This window comes from Leucopleurus acutus (genome assembly GCF_964270905.1).
Source record: "Leucopleurus acutus genome assembly, chromosome: 5".
Taxonomy (NCBI): Eukaryota; Metazoa; Chordata; class Mammalia; order Artiodactyla; family Delphinidae; genus Leucopleurus; species Leucopleurus acutus.
In genome coordinates this window covers 79,685,507-79,708,804 of record NC_139147.1, presented here as the reverse complement: position 1 = coordinate 79,708,804, position 23,298 = coordinate 79,685,507, and the positions used below count along the sequence as shown (strand labels likewise).

General features: G+C 45.3%; 1 protein-coding gene across 3 annotated transcripts in view; it reads left to right on the top strand.

Moving 5' to 3' along the window:
• LPP (LIM domain containing preferred translocation partner in lipoma) overlaps positions 1–23,298 on the top strand; it is a 685,690-nt gene that overhangs the window by 51,160 nt on the left and 611,232 nt on the right. For all 3 annotated transcript variants that reach the window (XM_082839405.1, XM_082839407.1, XM_082839406.1), the window contains exon 2: positions 18,275–18,391. The gene's annotated coding sequence lies outside the window, so the exon portion shown is untranslated. The remainder of the gene's footprint in view (positions 1–18,274; positions 18,392–23,298) is intronic.

The window sequence follows — 23,298 nt, the reverse complement described above, 5'->3', positions numbered from 1 at the left end:
ACCTGCCCACCTGTCCCGCTAGTTCCCTACACATCCACTAAGCTTGCTGTTCACTGGACATAGCTCCTTATCGCCTGGGCTCAAATCTTTCCTTTTGCCTGGAATGTCCTTTACTCCTTCACCTCCCCCTTTTCCTGTCCTACCCTCTTAATAGCTGACCCGGAAATCCATCTCTCCCATCGAGGGGGACCCTACTGAAGTCTCTCGTCCTGTATTATGGTCAGCCTTTCTCTTTCATGCTTGTGAGCTCTTTGAGATGCAAAGTTGTTTGCATCTCAAAGCCCTTTGCTATAGCATCCCTGAGGATGCAGGCGCACACTCATGCTAGGAATCACACATCTGTGCAACAAAATCATGTGGGGTCTTCCTTCACCTTTAAGCACAAGGAAGCAGATGATCAAATGCAAACTAGAAAACAGTCATCGTTGAGCTGTGTGTGCATCAGCCTTGAGAATGGATTTCTGGGGAAGATCCGGCCCTTCATAAATGCCATGGCTGACTTGGGTCTTTGCAGGAATTGAAGAGAATCCTGATGACTAGTGTGTTGGGGGAGGCCTGAAGGAAGCCAGGCTCTCCCACCTGAGCTCTCAGATCTTCTCGGGTGCCTCCTGGCTCCTGGTGACCTGCTGCAGGACCTCTGATATGTAAACGGGCTTCTCTGCAGCCTGGGCTGCCCGAATGCCAGGCTGAGCCTCTGTGAGCTGGGCCAGAGGTTTAATGGGTTGGAGATTTCTTTTGGAATCTGCAGCTTGAAATATCCTGTACCCTTGATTAATTCACGCTCGGGAGCTTCCTTAGTGTTCTCTGGTAAATAGCTCTGTACCGTGCATTTCTTTCCCTGTGGGCTTGTTGCAGAGAGACTGGAGCCTGTATTTCTAACAAGTTCTCCAAGGCAAACATTGCAGGTCAGGTTTTCAGAACTGAGACTCTCAGGGGGTCTTCGCAGCGCCCATCTCTGTTACCTCCTTTTGGCCTGGCATTTGCTTGTAGCCAAAAAGGGCGAGTTTGTCTTGAGCAGTCCTGGGGACATTTGTGATGTGGGGCTGAAAATCTGACAGTTGATGCTGAGTTTCAACTGCACGAATGAGTAGCATATAGACAGAACCCTGCAGAACGTCGTATCATTTCCCTTCAATTCCCAGAGCCTTAATGTGTCTTTGTCTTGAGAATGACCTCGCTGCTTTTTGTGTTTGTAATGGAATGCACAGTCATTGACAAGTAATCACAAGAATCCCCTACACTTTTGTAACGCCTACCCATTTTCCAGAGGGGTTTCACTAGCCTTATCTCAGTTGATCCTCATAACCGCTCTGAGAGGTAGGCAGAGGGGCTGTTTTCATCTCTAATTTTCAGCTGCAGAAACTGAGGTTTAGAAAAGTCAAACAGTTGGCCAGAGGTCATTTATTTCATATGCAGCAGAATTGGAACTGGAATCTTAAATAGTCTAACTCTTAAACCAGCATTCTTTTCACTACGTACCATCTTTGGGACCTTGGGAATATACGTAACCTCCCTGAGCCTCACTTTTCCTATCACTACAGTGGGTATAATCCTCCAGGGATAGTTGTCAGTAGGGATTGAATGAGATTGTCTGGTAAAGCACTTACTAAACTGTAAAGAATGCAATAATGTGAGGCGTCATTATCACACGTACCTTGAATTCACATAGTGCCACATCAGAACTGTGGCAGAAAAGAACATTTTCCCCCCCATTTTGAAAGGACACTGAGGAGAATGGTGCCGGCAGTTGTCAGGGATCACGAGCTCCCAGCCTTGTGTTCAGCCAGTTGGCCCCGCGGTCCTGCCTGCAGGCCGCTTTGTGATTCTGAGAGCGCTTATGTTGGCAAGGTGCTCTTTTCTTACAGAGCTCGCTCTTAATGTTCCTTGAAACAGTCTTGTATCCTGGAGACAGTTTTAGGTTGGCCAGGCTGGAGAGCAGGAGTGGGGAGCTGGGGAGGGGATCCGCATTCCTGAGCTTCGTCCACAAAGGGTGGGAATGTGGTGTGGTTGATGGGGTCCAGGTGGATGAGGAACTGATCACAAAGTCTGTTTTCTCTCTTTTCTCAGTGACTGGGATTTAATAGGGTACGTCTTGTGAACCCACAAGGCCAGCGGTACCTATGCAGAATGGGTTGCTAAGCACTAATGCTTATTGGAAAAATCCAGAAAGGATGGGCCTCAAGTTGGCAGGAGGCAGCCAGGGTGACCGAGGAATGAGATCTTGGAGAGCTTTGTTTCTGTAGCCACATTCACCTACAAAAGTTCCAGACCCATGAGACAGACATAGGTTGTTTGTATGGTTCAAAGAAGCAGAAGAAGGAGCCAGAGGTTGAAGGCCCGGAAGCCATATTTATTTCCATATAAGGAAGAACTTTCTGTTGGAAAGATGGAATTTACAGCTGCAGGAGATAATGATCTCCACCTCACTGGAGACCTCAGGGATGCCATGGGGGGAGGGTTTGGTTCATAAATAGGAGAGACATTGGGCTCAGTGGCCTTTCTGGTCTTTTCTTCCCCTGAGATCCCAGAGCCAGTGGTTGTCAGGGGTCACGAAGAAGAAAGACACACATACATTAAGGAATGAAGGGTTGCTTTGTGGATATGGAAACTGATCTCCAAATGCTGCTAGCAGAATGGAGGGTGGCTTTAGACTTTTCGTTCTGGTTTTCATTCCTGTCTCTGTAGTTCCCTCCTTGGTCCTTGGTTTACAGAGTTCCGAGGTCATCCCTGGGTAGTTGTTTTCCATGGAATATCTCTTTCCTCTGCTGAAATGCTCCTGTTGGAATATTGGAAGGAACTCTGAGCTCCTGAAAGGATGACAGTCTTTCTACAGAAGCACTAAGTCTGATGGCTGGTTTAGTGTCAGTTACACACGAGGACCATCTCCTTACCCTCTTCAAGCCTACTTCTGGGACCGCTTGGGAGTACTGCAGTTGCAAGAATTCTGTGCTGAGTTCTGGTTCTAGCATGTGGTGGAAGGTTTTCTGATCCTGTTTCCTTACCTCATTTAGTAACCACTTATATTTATGTTTACTTATGAAACATGCAATGAATAAGAAGTGTTGGCCATTTTTTCAGGTACTTGTGGTGTGCTTGCAAAAATAGAAAACAAGTGATCAAAGTAAATGTCAGGACTGTTCGATAGGCTGGACAGAAGCTGCTTTTAGAGCACATAGTTGGGCAATTTGGGGATATCTACCCAATTTGTAGATGAGAGAATATAAGCTACGAGAGGAGAAGAGATTTGTCCAAAGTGGTAAGGAGTGACTGATCTGGGCTTAGGGCTTGGGTCCCCTTGCTCCCTGAACAGTGGTGTTTATTGCTTGAAGGTTGCCTTGGGATGAGAAAAAGCACCCTCATGGTGAAGGCCCAAAAAGTAGCAAGTGGGCGATGATTCTGAACAATGGCTCATCTGACCTACAGAAAGCCTTTACAGCCAACAGTAGAATAAGATTGTGCTGAGAAATAGAACCACTAGGAAGCCAAGATACAGATTCCTTCTCTGAGCAGATCCCGACTTCCCCACACTGCCATTTCATCTCTCTCCTTTCTTCTCTAATTCAGTCTGGAGTCATTTCAGACCAGATTCATCCCTGATTGACTCCACTGGTTCAATTTAGTCATTGGACACTTTTCAGGACCTTCGGGTTAGAATTAATCTTACAAACTAAGGGAATGAATCTTACAAATTAAATTGGGCATGTCACCCTTCTGTCCACCCCCCCACCTTCCCCCCCCCCCCCCCCCCCGCCTCCAGTTTTCTCTTGGAAGTCTGGTTTTATTCTGGGTCTTCTTGCCTGGTGTCTGTCCTATGAAGAACTCATGCGAAACTAAGTTCCCAAGAGGACTCTAGGCCCAAGGGGGTCAGGGATTGGGGTCCAAGGGTTGTTTTCGTACTCATCTGCCACTGAAAGAACTGTGGGCTGGATTCTTGGTGACCCTCTTCAGGTGCATCCCCCTAAACACCCCCCACCCCACCCCATTAATAAATTGACTTCATAAATGTAGTTGCATTCTAGATGGCCGCATTCCTAAGATGAACTTAAAGCCTTTCAAACCAGTCACTTCGTTGTCTGGACAGGGGAGCCTTTTTCCTGTAACAGGAGAGCCTGTGGAACAGTTGAGACTCCACTTCTTTGGGGGTTAAACATTCACTCTGAGTAAGGAATTCTGTCTTTAGTGGGGCATGTTCTTCAAGTGCCAGAGGAGAGAAGGGTGATTTTTCTGACATCCTCCAGCCTGCTTCTCCATATATGGAAATGTTTACCCACCACACTGATCTATTGGAAGGGAAGGAGGTGACTCAGGGTTTAGGAGAAGCAGGATTTGAATTCTTGCTTCCAGAAACAAAGTCGCCCCCTCCCCCCCACCCCTCCCCCTCCTTTCCTTTGCCCCTTGTTCTGGGAGCCGAGGAGAGAAGGTTTCAGTACTGTTCCCCTCGGGCCTGGGGACCACCTCTTTGCAGCGGGACTCAGGGTGTGTGAGAGAGAGTGAGGGCCAGCGGAAGGCCAGCTGCCTGTGGGGCCTGACGGCGCGTGAGTATTTCGTTATTGCCAGAGCCAGTGACATTTCTGCCCGCAGACCCACGGCTCAGAGTCCTGAGGGCTGGTTCGCTTGCATGGTGATGGGGCATGTGGCTGGGAGCGCTAGCTGCTTTCGTTTGGGGTGTGGACAGCTGCTTTCCCAGGGTAATACTTCTCACAGTGGGATTCAGAGATGGGCTATGCCTGAGGAAAAATTCTATTCGTATATTAAAAATTAGAGTTATTCCTCCCACCTGAGGCCTAACTTAATTTGGGGAGAAAGATAATTTGGGAGTGTTGTTGTCTGTCTGAGTGCTAGGGCTAGAGTAACACCCCAGGAGGGGTGTTGGTGGACACTTGGGGAGGGCTAGTTTTATCTTGAAAAGCAGAGTTATGGTTGGACTTAAGAGTACGCAAAAGGTTTCTGTATAGCATTTGCATGGCATCCACTCCGCAGTAAATACCTGGTGTGTGGACACTGCGTAGATCTGATGGACTGCCAGAGTTGGGATGATTTGCTTGATCTGTTTCATTTTACAGCATGATGGTGGGCAGGGGAGGCCCAGGAGTGCAGCTCACCTGCCTCGCAGGTACATGGCTAGTTAGGTGGGATTAGAATCCAGATCTTTTTATTCTTGGGTCATTCCTCCTTCTACTATGTGGAAGCTGCCCCTTCAGACAAAGGCAGAGAAGATGCCCATTTTGCAGATGAGGAAATTGGGACTCAGGGTGCCAGAGTTGCCCACACTTATTGATCTAATTTGTGAGAAATTGAGAACTGGAACCAAGTTCTCCCAGGTCAGACCTCTTTCTATCACGTTACATGGACTCAAAGGTTTGAATTTGTTGGTTTTTTAATTTCACTTTTTTTTTTTTTTTCTTCTTTGGTTTCTACTTACCCTTTTCTTCTTTGGGTCATGTGAATATTGTTTGAATGTGAGCTGCTACCTTCCCATCTGCTTTGCTGCCTGTTATCTTTTTCTTTCCTGAAAGAGGATGATAGCTTGTCCAAGAGGAGGAACTGAATAGTGGAGGCCTTTATTTCAGCTTTACCCGTGGAGATGAAATTATGCACAGGCCTTGAAAGAAACTGATCAGGGCTTTCCATCTAAGCCTCTCCCACTATTCTTAAAGCTGCAAGAATTCTGGAGTATAATTCCCATTCATAGGCGAGCCCTGATTCTGAATAGATTTTACACACACACACACACACACACACACACACACACACACACACACACAGAGAGAGAGACTTCTTTAGCCTTCTTTGATGTGACAGCAGCATTCGACAGAGACCAGGAGGGCACCACCCCACTACAGTCCCCGCGATGTTACACGGCCCTAATGAGTAACTCTTCGTAGTCAGATCAGTTTCTGATCAGCTTGGGGGCCCCTTTCTCTAGTGCAGGAAAGATGTTGGAGATGTGTTTTGGAGAAGTGCTTTGATGCCCATGGCGTTAGGTGACAGATCACAATAGTGGGGAGAAAGTGCCCTGACACCTGAGCTTGTGTGGTCGGTGAGGAAGGGAGGGGAAGCAGCTCTCTAAGCGGCTCTGAAGAACGGGGGAGAAGAGACAGGGACTTCCCTCCCGGGAACCTGCGCGCACCCCACCTCCTCCTACCCGCTGTGCCTGGGCCGTGATTGTAGGCTCTGTTCACCAGGTGGGAGGAGCCTACCTTGAAGCCTGGAGGCTTGGGATGTTTTCCTGCTGTGATGCTGACCATGGGCACCAAGAGGTTAGGGTTGGTAGTACCAATGGGAATGCTTTGACTGCCCATAAGGAGAACTGATATGCACTGACTGCTCTCTGGGCGCCAGGCACTGGGCTAAGCACTTGACCTCCATTGATTCACCACTACAGCTACCTGTGAGTAGGTACTATTTGGGGGGGTATTTACTTATTTATTTAAAAATTATTTGATTGAAGTATAGTTGCTTTACAATGTTGTGTTAATTTCTGCTGTACAGCAAAGTGATTCAGTTGGTACTATTGTTTAAATTGTATTTTTAATTTTGGTAGAATACACATAACGATTTTTAGCATCTTAACTATTTTAAAAAAAATTATTTATTTTATTTTTGGCTTTGTTGGGTCTTTGTTGCGTGCGGGCTTTTCTCTGGTTGCGGCGAGCAGGGGCTACTCTTTGTTGCGGTGCACGGGCTTCTCACTGCGGTGGCTTCTCTTGTTGCGGAGCACGGGCTCTAGGCACGCAGGCTTCAGTAGTCGTGGCATGCGGGCTCAGTAGTTGTGGCTCGCGGGCTCTAGAGCGCAGCCTCAGTAGTTGTGGCGCACAGGCTTAGTTGCTCCGCAGCATGTGGGATCTTCCCAGACCAGGGCTCGAACCCGTGTCCCCTGCATTGGCAGGCAGACTCTCAACCACTGCGCCACCAGGGAAGCCCCATCATCTTAACCGTTTTTAAGTGTACAGCTCGGTAGTGTTCAGTACAGTCATATATTGGACAACCAATCTCCAGAATGCTTTTCATCTTGCAAAACTGAAACTCTGTACCCATTAAACTTTTACTCCTCATTTTCCCCTCCCCCAGCCCCTGACAGCCATCATTCTGCCTTCTGTCTCTAAGAATTTGAATTTTCTAGGTATCTTATAGAAGTGGAATCATACAGTATTTGTCCTTTTGTGACTGGCTTCTTTCACTCAGCATAATGTCTTCAAGGTTCATCTGTGTTGTAGCATTTGTCAGAATGTCCTTCTTTTTTATGGCTGAATAGTAATAAATTGTATATATACCACCACATTTAATTTAGGTACTATTTTTTACCTCCATTTTATAGCGGAAGAACCTGAGGCTTTGAGGAGTTAATAAGTTGTCCAACACCATGCAGTCAGTAGTGGAGCTGGGATCTGAACCCAGGTCGTGTGGCTTTAGAGTGCATGTGATCAGGAGTAAGCAGATGGTGGAATTCAGCTGGCAAGGGTGTGAAAAACCAGGGTGATTCTCACCTGGGTGGTGACACCTCCTCACACAGTGCTGTGACATTTCAGTAACCAAGTGTTCCCAAGGACCATATGTACACAGGTATTTCCCTCTGGTTTATATTGGCCTCTGGGAAGCTCAGAGCCAAATGTGAAGCCCACCTCTAGCAAATGGTATGAGACATATGGCTTATATTTCTGTCCCTTTCCTTCACCTTATTTTTCCATCTCCCTTCCCAATTTTATTACTTTAAAAAAAATCATGAACGGTGTGCATCTTTTGTCAGGTACTTCAGATTTTTTCTGGAACAAGGCAGACTATATAAATCGATGACATGATATCAGGTATTTTTGTTATTATTATTGTCTAAGGAATAACTGGTCTGTGGAGCAGTGGACAGAGACTAAAAAGGAGATTTTCTAACCTGACTCTGCTGTTAACTCAGTGTCTAACTTGGGCGAAGGCGCATGCACCTTTCTGAGTCTCAGTTTTCCCGCCTGGAAGATGGGGCTGCAGTTGATGACAGCGAACATTTCGTCTGTGGTGAGCCCTGTTCTAGGCGCTCCACATGGTTTATCTCCTTTAATTCTCCCCACATTCCCGCCCCACCCTTAATATTATTTTTCTTTTTTTCCTTATTAATTAATTAATTTATGGCTGCATTGGGTCTTCATTGCTGCATGTGGGCTTTCTCTAGTTGCGGCGAGCGGGGGCTACTCTTCGTTGCAGTGTACGGGCTTCTCATTGCGGTGGCTTCTCTTGTTGCTGAGCAGGGGCTCTAGGCGCGCAGGTTTCAGTAGTTGTGGCACGTGGGCTCAGTAGTGTGGCTCGCGGGCTCTAGAGCACAGGCTCAGGAGTTGTGGCGCACAGGCTTAGTTGCTCCGCGGCATGTGGGATCTTCCCGGACCAGGGCTCAAACCCGTGTCCCCTGCATTGGCAGGTGGATTCTTAACCACTGCGCCACCAGGGAAGTCCTGTTGTCCCCTTTTTAGTTGAGATAAATAAGGCCTAGAGAAGTGGGAAAACTTGCCTGAACTCCTACAGCTCCTGACTGCAAGAATCAGTGATCCGCGTCTGACTCCAAAGCCCAGGATGTTAGCCGCAGTGCTGGGCTACTTGCCTTGACGCAGCCTTTGAGGCTTCTGTCATCTGTGGCATGCATTCTAATTTCATTAAGTCTTTATTGGATTCCCAATTATGTGCCTCTTACTGCTCTGGGCGCTGATCCAGTATTGGGTTTAGAGTGAAGAAAAAGACACACAAAACAATGATCCCTTGGAACTTACATTCTAGTAGGGTTGTGTGGAGGAGGCAGATAATAGATGAACATGTAAACAGCAGAGAATAATAAGTAACGCTTAGGAGGGTTCACAGAGGGTGCTCTGCCCGTGAGGGAATGAGGAAGAGCCCAGGAAGTGATGTTTAAGCTGAGGTCTGAATGACAAGGAGCCAGCCATGGGAAAGTCGGGGTTGGGCAGGGAGCATTGTAGGCAGAGGGCAAGGCCAGTGCCAGGGCTGTGGAGTGGGAATGAGTTTGTGTTTGAGGAACAGAGGAGACCAGTGTGCCAGAAGGTAGTGGACTGCTGGGGGAGAAGCATGAGATGAGGGCAAGGCCGTGGCTGGTAGGCGTCAGTGAGCTTGAGAAGGGGCTTGGAGCTGAGTTGAGGTGTGAAGATGCTCAGGGAAGCATCTGAGTCCCGTTTACCAGCGTCATTCTGACGTCTGTGGGGGAAACGCATTGCAAGGAGTAGAAGCAAGCCATAATCCAGGTGAAAGGTGGTAGTCACAGTGATTAGGGTAGTCGAAGTGGAACCAGAGAGAAGGGGATGGGTTCATGACATGCTTTGGTGGGATCGTCTAACTCTGTAGGATGTCAGGTGCAGTTTCCTCCAGAGAAATGTCAAGCTCAAGTGGGCAGCAATCTGAGAGACCCCGATGGAGGTGGAGTGGGGTGCGCAGACGTGCAGCTGGTTTGGACTAAGGAGTCTGAGTGCTCCCCGCTTTGGTTTCTAGCCTTGAGCTTCTGGCCAAGGACCGGAGGGCAGTGGCTTCCTGCCTCTGACTTCCCGGCTGAGAGCTGCTGGAACGCCCCACGATGAGCCCCGCAGAACGTGCCGCTTCCTTTGCTCTTTCTGGGTATTTGTATAAAGCATTCTTTCCCACCAAGGATGCAGAACATCAGAGTGATGTTGACTTCATGGGCCATATTTAACATACGGTTTTTCCTTGATGTGTCCTCTGTTCTTGCAGAAACTCCTGCCTCTGGTAAACTGTGTGGTGAGGCGCCTTCAACCACCCTGTCAGATGGATTTCGAAGGCTCAGTGGGGGCCCGGAAGAGCTGGGGCTTCAAAGCTCCACCTTGCCTTGGGGACCCTGGTCCAAGGGTACCCCTCAGCCCTCCTCTTTTACTTACATTTGAATTCACACTTGCTGGACCTTGCCCTGCTCCCTGTAATTCCTTTTCATGGGCTGGACTTCCCTGTAAGTACTCCAATTTTCAATGGAGAAACTGGTCTCAGAGAAGTTAGGTGATTAGTCAATGAGTCAGTTTGGGAATCCAAGATTCCTGACCGGGCCTCGTGCTCTGGCCACCAGGCCAAAGTGACCTAGCATGTGACCTTTTCCCAGGGTGTCTCATGGCGATCTTATACTGCAGTTGGCCTAAGCCTGGAGATGCTCAGAGATTATAGACAAAGTCATCTGAAATTCACTCCTGAGGCTTCTTGACAAACTCCTCTTCAAATAGTTTGCAGTCTATAGTTGCCAGTGTTTTTTTTTTGTTTTTTTTTTTTTTTGCGGTATGCGGGCCTCTCACTGTTGTGGCCTCTTCCGTTGCGGAGCAACAGGCTCCGGACGTGCAGGCCCAGCGGCCATGGCTCACGGGCCCAGCCGCTCCGCGGCACATGGGATCCTCCCGGACCGGGGCAGGAACCCGTGTCCCCTGCATCGGCAGGCGGACTCTCAACCACCGCGCCACCAGGGAAGCCCTGTTTTTTTGGGTTTTTTTTTTTACACTCTGTTAGCATCATCTCTTAAAAACAATGTTTTGTTTTTGCTCACTTGAATTTCTTTTAAAGTTTCTCTCGTATATTACCCATTCATTTAGTCAACAAACATTTATTGAGTTCTTACTGTATGCCAGGCATTGTGCTAGGTGCCGGGGATGGGTTCAAAGATAATTTGGAGGCGTATGGGAGTGGATAATTACAGCACAGTGAGATAAGTGCTATAATAGAGGGATATATAAGGAGCTAGAAATAGCACTATGAATAACATCTCTGAACAAATTGCCTTCTTTTTTTCCTTTTGGATTATTCCCTTATGTATATTGCCCAAAGTGGGATTACTGGGTCATTTAAAAGATGAAAACAATTTGGCACAAAAAGATGTAATGACTTTGCCTGGGGAATATAGCTCAATTTTCAACAGGGGAAGATTGTTGGCAATTGCAGATTTAGATACTTCACCAGGAGGATTGGGCAGTTTTTATACTATTTCTATCAATGTGGTGGCTTTCGGGGGAGCACCTATTCTAAACATTTCACCCCACATGTAGAAACACATATCCTTATATTTAATCTCACAGATTCCTTGATAATGCTCACAAGAACCTAGCTATGTAAGTATGATCGTTTCCATTTTACAACTGAGGAAACTGTGCCTTCGTTAAAAGGAAGTGACTTGCTCAGCATTCCATAGTGAATTCGTGGAGAATCCAAGAATCAAGTGTAAGGCCTTTTGATTCTATAACTCCCGTCCTGTACTCCATGCTCTTTTTACCAACTGGGGGGTACTTATGCTCCAGCGAGGGCCTGGAATTCATTTAGTTATCTGTAGAAACTCTTCTCGAGAAGGTCAGGATCCATGAGATAGGTATAGAAGTCCTAACCTCCAGAGGGTCCAGTGTCCCGCTGTACATTGACCTGAAAGGACCTGAAGGCCCTTTATTCCTGACTCTGGCCCAGGTCCTGAAAGGTTAGTGCATGGTCTTAGCGCTGAAGCACAGAATCCCAAGGAAAGCTGAGACCATGCCACAGTCCTGCTTTGAAACATTTATTATTTCCCTAGTATATTCAGCGGCATTTCCCTGACTTTTAATTCACTTATTTTGTTATTCGTAACATTTTCCTAGTATTTTTGGCATTTAAGTAAAAACTGCCCCTGCTACCCAGGGCTCATCATAACCAGACAGCAGTAGCTTGTGAATACCCTTGATGTTCCCGCTCACTCATTTTTTCACCTTCATGCTGTAACTCATGCTGTTCTTCTAGCCTGAGATGAACTCTCCCATCTTCATCCCTAGAACTCCTGCTTCTCCTGTAAACTTCTGCACAGATGCCACCTTCTGAATGAAGTAACCTCTGATCACCATCCGTTCCCTACCGTCCATACTCCCTTAGAAGCGATCTCTCTGTTCTGCTAACTCACAACACAGTGGGCCAGGAGGCAATAAAGTATAACCGTATGGTGCTTACAGGCATGGGATCTGGATTTGAGTTTTGGCTCTGATGCTTCCTAGCTGTGTGATCTGTGAGGTCAGTTAACCTGATGAGTTGCCTCATCTGTCAAGTGGGTACAAATAATCACACCAAGCCACAGCGTGTTAGGAAGATTTGTACTGTCATCTGTGCTGCTTCTGTGGCACCTGCCATCACCTACTTTATATTTTATCACTGTTTCTAGACTGGGAGCTCTTTAAGGGCAGGAAGGGTCCCATTTTAGCCTGTGTTCTTCTGGTTCATCAGATTGTGTAGTGCTGACATTTCCCTAAAGGCGGAATGGAAATCCTGTTTGGAACACGAGACTTGGTTTCTTTTCTGGGTCTTCCATGGGTGAGTGTTCCGGACTAGAGCAAAGTGTCAATGGAGGGGTGGGTTTGGGGCAACTCTGAGGGCCACCCTCTCCTCTGACTTCTCTGGGTGGGGCCCCAGCGAAGGGTCCCTCCAGAGGAAGCTTTCGTTTAGACACTCCCACCCTTGCTGTGCTTGGAAGCTGATTACGGAAGGGGATTCAGTTCCATGTAACTTTCTCTTGTGTCATTTTCCAAAATGCGGTAGCCATGAGTCTCAAGAGTCCGTGCTTTAGCCTGGCACACGAGGTCCTCCATGTTCTGGCCACAGCATTCCTTTCCAGCCTCATGTCCCACCACCTCCATCCATGTTTTTTTGCCACTGGCCTCACCAGATTAGTCATTTTCCCCAAGAAGAACACCCTGAACTCGTCTCCTTAAGGCCTTAGCACACTGTGTTCTCTGGGCCTATTTCCCTCCTCCTCATACTTGGAAATCCTCTCAGGTCTTCAGGCCCAGTTTAGAAGGCGTCATCCGCAGAGCTCTTCCAGACCCTCAAAAGGACACTGCACGTACTGGTAGTTTGCACACTTTTCCTTCTGTCTTGCCATGGGCGAGTGTATCCCTCTTGAACCTGTGAGCTCTTTGAGAGCTCAAGGCATGTCTGACTCAGCACCTGTATCTGCGAGGCCCGTACACTCTGCCTTCTTAAGGACAGGAGGTGCCAGCAAATGCCTGTTTTGTGCACCTCTGAATGCAGGGCATCGGACATCGTGGCAGCTAACACTTGCGCCGGGGGGTGTTCAGAAGCTCATGCTAGGATTACCCGTGATTCATTTGATCATGAGCCCAGACACTTGAATAATGTTTTTGAGTTGCCCTGATATTAGCTCATTGCTAACCTTTCTCAGGCCTGCTTCTCACATACCTGGCAGATGTCTGCTTAGTGCCAGGGCTCTTTATTTCACTTAAGACGTAGCGGCAAGATCATATGGTAGCTTTATTTTTAGTTTTTTGAGGAACCTCCATACAGTTTTCCATAGTGGCTGCACCAATTTATGTTCTCACCGACAATGTAGGATTGTTCCCTTTTCTCCATGTGATCCAGCAATCCCAATCCTGGGTGTATATCCGGACAAAACTATAAATCGAAAAGATACGTGTACCCCTATGTTTATAGCGGCCTTATTCACGATAGCCAAGATATGGAAACAACCTAAAAGTCCATTGACAGATGAATGGATAGAGAAGATGGGCTATACATACACAATGGAATACTACTCAGCTATAAAAAAGAATGAAATAATGCCATTTGCAGCAACATGGATGGACCTAGAGATTACTATACTAAGTGAAGTAAGTCAGAAAGAAAAAAAACAAATATATGATATCATTTACCTGTGATATCTAAAATATGACACAAAAGAACCTATCTATGAAACAGAAACAGCCTCACAGACATAGAGAACAGACTTGTGGTTGCCAAGGGGAAGGGGAGGTGGGGGAGGGATGGATTGCAAATTTGGAAGTAGCAGATGCAATCAATTATATATAGAATGGGTAAACAACAAGGTCCTACTGTATAGCACAGGGAACTGTATTTAATATCCTGTGATAAACCATATTGGAAAAGAATGTGAAAAAGAATATACATATATACATACATATATATATCTGAATCACTTTGCTGTACAGCAGAAATTAACACAACATTGTAAATCAACTCTACTTCAATAAAGTAAATTAAAAAAAAAAAGACCATAACAGCAGGGTGACATTCAAGAAGGATCTATCTGCTTTTAATGTGAACATTTTTTAGTTTGCAAGTTCAGACTTTGTTTGAAAATGTGAACACAGCAGAAGATTTTTTTCCAGGTATATTTCTGCCTCTAGCAGAACAGCTGTCCATAGTATAGTTTTAACTGCAAAATAATAAAACACAGGTCGTGGAGCTTGATTTTGAAGACTTGGGGTCAAGTCTTGGCTTTACCATTTACTAGCCCCCAAATCTTAGACAGTTGTTTGCCCTCCCTGACCCTTAGTTTCCTCAGTGGACAATTGGGAAATCTTTTTCATAGGGCTGATGGACAGTTGAAATGAGGTCTTGGGCATTAAATTGGGGTTTTTACTACTGTCTGGCTCATCAATTGGATTCGAAGGACATTTTTAGATAGCGGTTCCAAAGAGTTTGCTTTTGGTGGAAAACGCATGGATGTGTAAGTTTTCAGGCATGTATTTTATTTTGTTTTATTTTTTGGATGACGAAATAAATGAATTTACAGTCAGGGGACACACAGTATCTAGCAGGCCTAGTGAACGTACATGGCTTATAAGACTCAGTTATAGTTCTAATAAATTAGAACCAGAGAACCATAGGCTTTGAGAAATTGTAGATAGAAGCTTTGGAAGATGAGGGGGTGAGAATTGATTAATGCACACTGCCTGCAGGCTCTGTGCTTTGCATGCTGGGTACGGCATCCCAAGAAATGATTTCATACACCCTGATGGGTAGGTGATATTAGCCCCACTTTGAAGACAGGAAAGCTTGAGCTCAGGGAGGTTAAATAATTTACACAGGTCCCATAGCAAAGCCTTGAACTTCGCCCTGTACTTGTGATGGCCTCTAGAAATCCTTTCCATTTACAGAAGTGACAAGACCTGCCTTTATCCCTTCATTCCAGGGCAGCCACAAGTTCTGGGCCAGATAAAGCAATGGACATCGGCAGTCTTAATGTCCCATAACTTGTTTAATGAGTCTAGAAGAGTGTCTTGACTTTTCCTGCCAGGAATCTGCTCATTTGGAGCTCCTTTGACTGCACTCATTCATCAGCCTTAACTTCTCTTTCTCCCTTTTGGGGAGCTATTTGCCATTGGCCAGCTGCACTTTTGAGGTCAGGGGTGTATTTGAAGATGACTTCATATTTTCTTTAAGAAAAAAAATTACAAGTGGAAATTAAATCTGTTGAGCATTTCCCATCATCTCCTCCAACATGTGGTAGTGGGAAGAGGCAGCACAGGGCTGGGAGGTAGGGAGTTCTCACCTGGCGCCTATCACTGACCAGTGAGAGGACTTGGGCCAAGCCTTCCTTTCCCTTTCAGGGTTTCAACGTCTTCATCTGTAAACGGTGAGGGCACCATCAGGTGACTCCTAAGATTTTAAAACTCTGCATGTCTTGTGGTGTCAGAACCATCAGTTTCTGCTGAGCTGCGTAATCCTGCAGCTGTTTCTCTGCTACTTTCCAATCTTCAGGTTTAATCTATTCAACAATGTATAATTTTTTAAAGGGAAGCTTTTATAGACACTTCTGAAAATAAAATGGGGGGGGGAATAAATGGATGTTAAAAAATAGAAAACAACCAATTAAATGGTGTATAGTATGTAATTCTCCTTGGAAACTTACAGAGAAATCGAGGCGCACTTTAACAACTGGTAATTTAAATTGCATTTGAACTCTGCTAATGGTTTGTTTGCATGAGAACTTCAATCATTTCACAGTGGTTTTTTAGCAGAACTGCTTGTTCTCTTTATGGAAAAGAAGAAAAAAAATTGTTAGAAGAAAAGTTGACAGTGGAAAAGGGTAACCCTGTTCATTTGTGCAAGGAGAGAAGCTAGCCAGTGCCTGAGACATTGCCCCAGGCCCAAGGTGGAGAGCTTTACCTTTCAGCGAGGTTTGAAAATCTGGGAAGTCAGCTGCCCTTTGCTGCTGTTGTAGAAACGGTATGATTGATATCTCCCTCTGCGAGGAGAAGCTTAGGTTTCCTGGGGCTTGGAGGTGGGGTCTTTTTGTTTTTATTTATTTATTGTTTTTGAGATTTTACTGTTCACAGAGCCAGTGTTGGACTCCTCACATTCCATCCCCTCAGCAAGTTTGAAATTATGCCTTTCTCTCATTTTAGTGAGATGGCTTTGAAATTTCGAATGCCCGTCAAGAGCGCTAGCTGTCAGGAAACACATTGCTTTGCTGGACTCACCTTGATTATACTCCATTTTCCCAACTTAGTCTCTTTCTGCTGTTGGGCTATATGCAAAAATTTTTTTTTTAAATTAACATCTTTATTGGAGTATAATTGCTTTACAATGGTGTGTTAGTTTCTGCTGTATAACAAAGTGAATCAGCTATACATATACATATGTCCCCGTATCTCCTTCCTCTTGCATCTCCCTCCCACCCTCCCTATCCCACCCCTCTAGGTGGTCAAAAAGCACTGGAGCTGATCTCCCTGTGCCATGCGGCGTCTTCCCACTAGCTAGCTATTTTACATTTGGTAGTATATATAAGTCCATGCCACTCTCTCACTTCGTTCCAGCTTACCCTCCCCACTCCCTGTGTCCTCAAGTACATTCTCTCTGTCTGCGTCTTTATTCCTGTCCAGCCCCTAGGTTCTTCAGAACCTTTTGTTTTTTTTTAAGATTCCATATATATGTGTTAGCATATGGTATTTATTTTTCTCTTTCTGACTTACTTCACTCTGTATGACAGACTCTAGGTCCATCCACCTCACTACAAATAACTCAATTTCGCTTCTTTTTATGGCTGAGAAATATTCCATTGTATATATGTGCCACATCTTCTTTATCCATTCATCTGTCGATGGACACTTAGGTTGCTTCCATGTCCTGGCTATTGTAAATAGAGCTGCAGTGAACATTGTGGTACATGACTCTTTTTGAATTATGGTTTTCTCTGGGTATGTGCCCAGTAGTGGGATTGCTGGGTCGTATGGTGGTTCTATTTTTAGTTTTTTGAGGAACCTCCATACTGGTCTCCATAGTGGCTGTATCAATTTACCTTCCTACCAACAGTGCAAGAGGGTTCCCTTTTCTCCACACCCTCTCCAGCATTTATTGTTTATAGATGTTTTGATGATGGCCATTCTGACTGGTGTGAGGTGATACCTCATTGTAGTTTTGATTTGCATTTCTCTAATGATTAGTGATGGTGAGCATCCTTTCATGTGTTTATGCAAGAGCTTTGAAGCCGGTGTTCTGAGGTCTGGGTGTGTAAGTCCTGGTTTTCCTCTGAAGCTGATCGCGTGGCTGATGGCAGGTCTCTTGCCAGCGAGTGTCGGTGACCTCTTCTGTTACAGTGGCCGTACCTCGGTCCAGTGGAGCGAGCCCCGGACTTGAGCCCTGGGCTGCCTGCCACTCACTAATGGTGTGCTCCTGCGTGGCCACCTCCCTCCTCTGGCCCCCAGGTTCTTCTCCTGTCAGTTGGAAGAGTTGAAGTGGGTCATTTTTAAGGTCTCTCTCAACTTTTAGCTTGTACAGGTATTTGAAGATTGAATGGGATCATATTCACAAAACAGTTGTATGATTGGTTCAATACTGTTTAAAATGACAGCAATGAAAATGGGAGTAGTCATTTTTCTGGTATGTGGATTTCCCCTGTGTCTACAGAAGACACATTTTGTAACAACCAGCTACCCTGGAATACTTGTCTGTTGGAATATATATTACAGAATCCATAGCAAAACACTGATTGTTCTTAATGAAATAAATAAAGTCCTCCCGTAATGAGGACTTCCCAGGAAGCATCAAGGTGTCCAGCCCTCTGCTGCTCACTGGCTCTCATGTTTTGGGCAAGGAAACTGAGGTTCACAGCGGCCACTGGATCGCATAGTTAGAAATCTATCTCCAAACTCATACTCCTTGTCTCTTTTTATTTATTGTAGTTCAGATTTTGCTGTTAATTTTTTCTTGCCTAAAATGTGAGTATCTAATTGATCTGTCTCTTTCACTTCTGATGTTATGATGAAGCCATAATCCCCCCGAAAGCTGAGGTATGAACACTGGGGTACCAACCTTCTCTTTCCTCATCATTCTAAGGCACATTAGTGAAATAGAAGTGCGAGGAGCTGACTGGCCGCTTAGGAGATACCGAGGTCAGCCACTAGATTTGCGGGTTTCAAGCCCGGTCTTCATTCCCAGTATGGTTTACCCAGTAAGTTCATAAACTTGGGAAGTTCTACAGCTGGTAAGATCCTAGAGATTCATAAGCAACCTTCTTCTCCCATTTGCACAGGTGGGAACATTGAGGAAGCGGAACTGAAGACAGAATCCAGTCCCCTGATTCCAGTTCAGTGCTTTCTCTGTTGTTCTACAGGACGCTCATCGGAGGGAAGATATCTGTCCGCAGTTGGTGAGTCCTATGCAAAGAAGAAACCTTTTTCCTTTTGTAATCAATATGCATATTTTAATGAGTTTTAAAAAGCAGTGGTTTCCATTTAAAGCATGGGCACTGGTAACTAGGATGGGCTAAGAACTAAGAAGAACAAAAATGTTCTTCCTGTCTTCTTGAGCCGAGTTCATTGGCAATGGACAGGATATAATAATGCTAATAGAATGTGTGGCAAAGCAAAGGCAGGACTCAGCTCTTGGAAGGTGGCAGGAAGAGAAATTGGAAGAAGATTTGGACGAATGAGGATTTTAGATTGCCAATAATTGCATTGCTTCCTTCTTTCTCCTTTGTCATGGAGGGAAGTGTTCTTGAAATTGAAGGACCAGAAAGAAAGTGTCAATGAACAGTGTTGTGGGCATTTCTGAGGAAAAGAAGTAGTAGTATTGAGCGGCTCTTGCTCTCCCCGGTGCAAGATGCTTCTTCTGTGATCTTACTGTATTTTCACATCAACCCTTTGAGGTAGGGGAAGCTAAATTCGCTTAGTCAAGGGTGTGCACCTGTGTCGTAAAGGGCCTGCACGGGCTCCACAGGGATCTGAGTTTGAATCTTGGAATCCTGTTGCACACTGAGAAAGGAGAATGGTGAGCAGGTAAGGGAAACTTTCCCTTGTGTTTTGGAATTCCTCTGTGTTTATAGCAGGTAGAACATCGTATTCTAGAAAAGAATCGATGGTGTGGGATACCCTGGGCTGTAGGGGGATCTGAGGAAAATAGCTGGGGGATTCTGGGAAAGGCTTCTGTTTAGAATTCTAGATTTTTGCTCTCCATCTCCAGGGCCAGTCCCTATATGCCCCACCTCTGGCTTTTTACCAGATAAATAATATGTGTTGCCATGTTTATGGTGTAGTTTTTCAAAAGGGAGCAGATGCTGCTGTGATCCATAAAACCTAATTTCATTTAAAAGTATGGCTGAGTTTACAGTTACATTTTGTCACTCTTTGCTTTCTTAATCGATGTATATTGAAAGAACACCCAGTGTTCTTTGCACCTATGGATCTGCATAAGATGAAAGGCTGGAAACCACTGCTTGGACTCTGTTAACATTTCAAACATGGTCTGAGATGTTTTGCCCTAAGCATATACTTTGAGCATCAGATGTAAACCTTTGTTCTCCGCTCTACTGCCTGAGTTTTTTCAGTGCTTAAAATTAAATTGTGATGAATATGAAGCCTTGTACTTGGATTCAAACAAAAAATCGAGTGTGTCGTGACAGAATGGGAGAGAGCACCTTACCAGGAGCACGTTGGAAGAAACTCAGAAGCGTCTGTTGTCCGTAAGCTAATTATGAGCCAGCAGTGGTCTTCCAAAACACTGATGCAGCCTCAGATTGCAATACAGAGAGAACGACGTGGGTGGGTGACCCTGCCAGAAGCTGGCAAGTCCCGAGGTCAGGTGGGCCTTAGGCTCAGTTTGAGCAGGACCTGGGCTCCGTTTCTCTGCAGTGCTCCTACCTCTGCCCTCTTGTGTGTGTGTTGGCTTCATCCTCAGGATGTTTCCCCTCTTGGTCACGAGCCGGCTGCCTGCTGTCACCTGGAAGCTTATGGCAGCTACACAGTGGAGAAGAGGTGGTTCCTCCGAAGAGTATGTGAGTGATGATAGGGGGCAGAGAGAGGACTAAGGCTTTGTGGACGACCATAAACCTTTTTTCTACCCTCCTGTTGGGGCTCTCCTAGGGTGTTGGACTTTAGTCCTTGCCTCCTCCTCTGAAAGGGACGTTAGCCAACTGGCCTCTCCACACTAGGATGCTGAGAGGACCGGAAATGATGTCCCACTGTTACAGGAATGAGACCGGTAAAGGCAGGATGCAGGGCACACGTGACAGTGGCCTTTCAGAATATAAAATGCAGTCAGAAGAGGGGCAGCATCTCCTGCTCATATGTGTAGCTCCACAGGCTAGTAGGATCTCTGGCACGTAATAGGTGCACAGTGCATTTTCCTGGATAGAAAGACTAAATCCAAAGGTAGTGACTGGCCCTTTTCCTGAGGGTGTTCTATCCGGTGCTGGCCAATTCTCTGTTGGAAAGCTTTAGGAATTCTAGCACAGATGAGGCTGAACTTCATGGTTTTATGAGAATGAAACAAATAACTGGACAGAAATAGGTTTCTGGGACCAGTACACCTTAAGAAGTTTGCGAGTGCATAAAAAGGCAGTGAGTATGGTGGCGTGGGGTATCAGAAGACCTGCCAAATATTAGATGTGCAACCCTAGAAAACAACATCCCTCCACCTTCATTCCCCTGATCAGAGAATTAGGAATAATAATCGTTGTCCTGCCCACCTCTCGTGTTTGTTTAGAGCAAGTGGGTTGATAGATGCCAACTTGTTTTGCAAACTGTAAAGTGTGGTCCATACATGATAGGTCATTACACTTGTTTCCTTCTTTAGTTTCAACATAAAGAATATAAAGAAAAATAAGACAGTGACAATAAAGAAAAATATTGATCTTGAATATAAACAAACATAAGACAATGGAATGTGCAATCCTCTGCACTGTTCCTGGTGCATAGTATATGCTCAGTGTGTGTCCTTCCTTCCAACTCTGTACCCACATCATCCCCAGGACTGGATGGGCAGTAATTTGTCCGCAGTCTTGGAAAGGAGCTAGATCTGGAACCTAGCTTAATGATCATCGTTGAAGTTGAGATGAAGTTGTGTATCATGATTACTTTCCATATTTGTTTTTGCTCTAGGCAGCAGGAGGTGGAGGGAGGTAGATTCAGAGACTCAGGAAGTCTCAGTGCTTTGAGAAATTCCCTAGAAGCTATAGTCTAGCCGTTTGGGACTTGCGTTGTTTGAGTAGATAATCACACCTGCTCTAGGCGTGACTGGCCTAGTGGGAGTCAGGAAGGAAATTATTTCCCTCTGTTGATACTAGCGTACAATTGTTGATGGTAGCCAAGGGCTTTCAGTTTTAATATTTCCTCTTTGGTCCTCAGAAGAATCAGGTATTAATCTCTGCCGGAAGCAAAGCATTGGTCACTTCCGTCAGAGGTGAAGGTCTTGGCTCCCTGCAGCCTGTCAGTCAGGTGATTTCTGGGCATGTGTGACCATCTGTGTAGCCAGCTTTAATGCTTTTATGTTACTGCTTCAAAAGTTACAAAAGGATTTGTTGGGTCTGAGCAGGGACTCATCCAGACTCCTGAGGCCCTGTGGCTGTTCTGTAACCAAGGGATGAGTTGTCGGAGATGTTTTGCTGTCTATGTATGTAGAAGGTAGAGCTGGCTCTTTTGTTTCCTTCCTCCTAATTCCACATGCTTCTATTTCCTGACCTCAGCACAGTGGACACACTTGTACTCTACCTTGGGCAGAGCCCTAGGTTGTCAGGAGTTCTCAGGTTCTCCCCCATTGGGCTACTGTGTGGTGGAGGGGGGCTGATGGCGAATGGATGGCGAGCCCCCTGAGTCCTGTATAGATTGCTGCCAAATATTTACTCCTGGTTCACAGGGTGTCTGCTTGCTCTCTGCCCAGGTCTTTTTTTTTTTTCTTTAACATCTTTATTGGAGTATAATTGCTTTACAATGGTGTGTTAGTTTCTGCTGTATAACAAAGTGAATCAGCTATACATATACATATATCCCCATATCTCTTCCCTCTTGCATCTCCCTCCCACCCTCCCTATCCCAGCCTCTAGGTGGTCACAAAGCAGGGAGCTAATCTCCCTGTGCTATGTGGCTGCCTCCCACTAGCTGTCTGTTTCACAGTTGGTAGTGTATATATGTCCATGCCACTCTCTCACTTCGTCCCAGCTGACCCTTCCCCCTCCCCGTGTCCTCAAGTCCATTCTCTCCCTCTGCGTCTTTATTCCTGTCCTGCCCATAGGTTCTTCAGAACTATTTTTGTTTTTTTTCCTTTAGATTCCGTATATATGTTTTAGCATACGGTATTTGTTTTTCTCTTTCTGACTTACTTCACTCTGTATGACAGACTCCAGGACCATTCATATTACTACAAATAACTAAATTTCATTTCAGTTTAACTGAGTAATATTCCATTGTATATATGTGCCACATCTTCTTTATCCATTCATCTGTCGATGGACACCTAGGTTGCCTCCATGTCCTGGCTATTGTAAATAGAACTGCAGTGAACATTGTGGTACATGACTCTTTTTGAATTATGGTTTTCTCAGAGTATATGCCCAGTAGTGGGTTTGCTGGGTCATATGGTAGTTCTATTTTTACTTTTTTAAGGAACCTCCATGCTGTTCTCCATAGTGGCTGTATCAATTTACATTCCCACCAACAGTGCAAGAGGGTTCCCTTTTCTCCATGCCCTCTCCAGCATTTATAGTTTGTAGATATTTTGATGATGGCCATTCTGACTGGTGTGAGGTGATACCTCATTGTAGTTTTGATTTGCATTTCTCTAATGATGAGTGATGCTGAGCATCCTTTCGTGTGTTTGTTGGCAATCTGTTTATCTTCTTTGGAGAAATGTCTATTTAGGTCTTCTGCCCATTTTTGGATTGGGTTTTTTGTTTCTTTGATATTGAGCTGCATGAGCTGCTTGTAAATTTTGGAGATTAATCCTTTGTCAGTTGCTTCATTTGCAAATATTTTATCCCATTCTGAGGGTTGTCTTTTCATCTTGTTTGTAGTTTCCTTTGCTGTGCAAAAGGTTTTAAGTTTCATTAGGTCCCATTTGTTTATTTTTATTTCCATTTCTCTAGGAGGTGGGTCAAAAAGGATCTTGCTGTGATTTGTCATAGAGTGTTCTGCCTATGTTTTCCTCTAAGAGTTTTATAGTGTCTGGTCTTACATTTAGATCTTTAATCCATTTTGAGTGTATTTTTGTGTATGGCGTTAGGGAGTGTCCTAATTTCATTCTTTTCCATGTAGCTGTCCAGTTTTCCCAGCACTGCTTATTGAA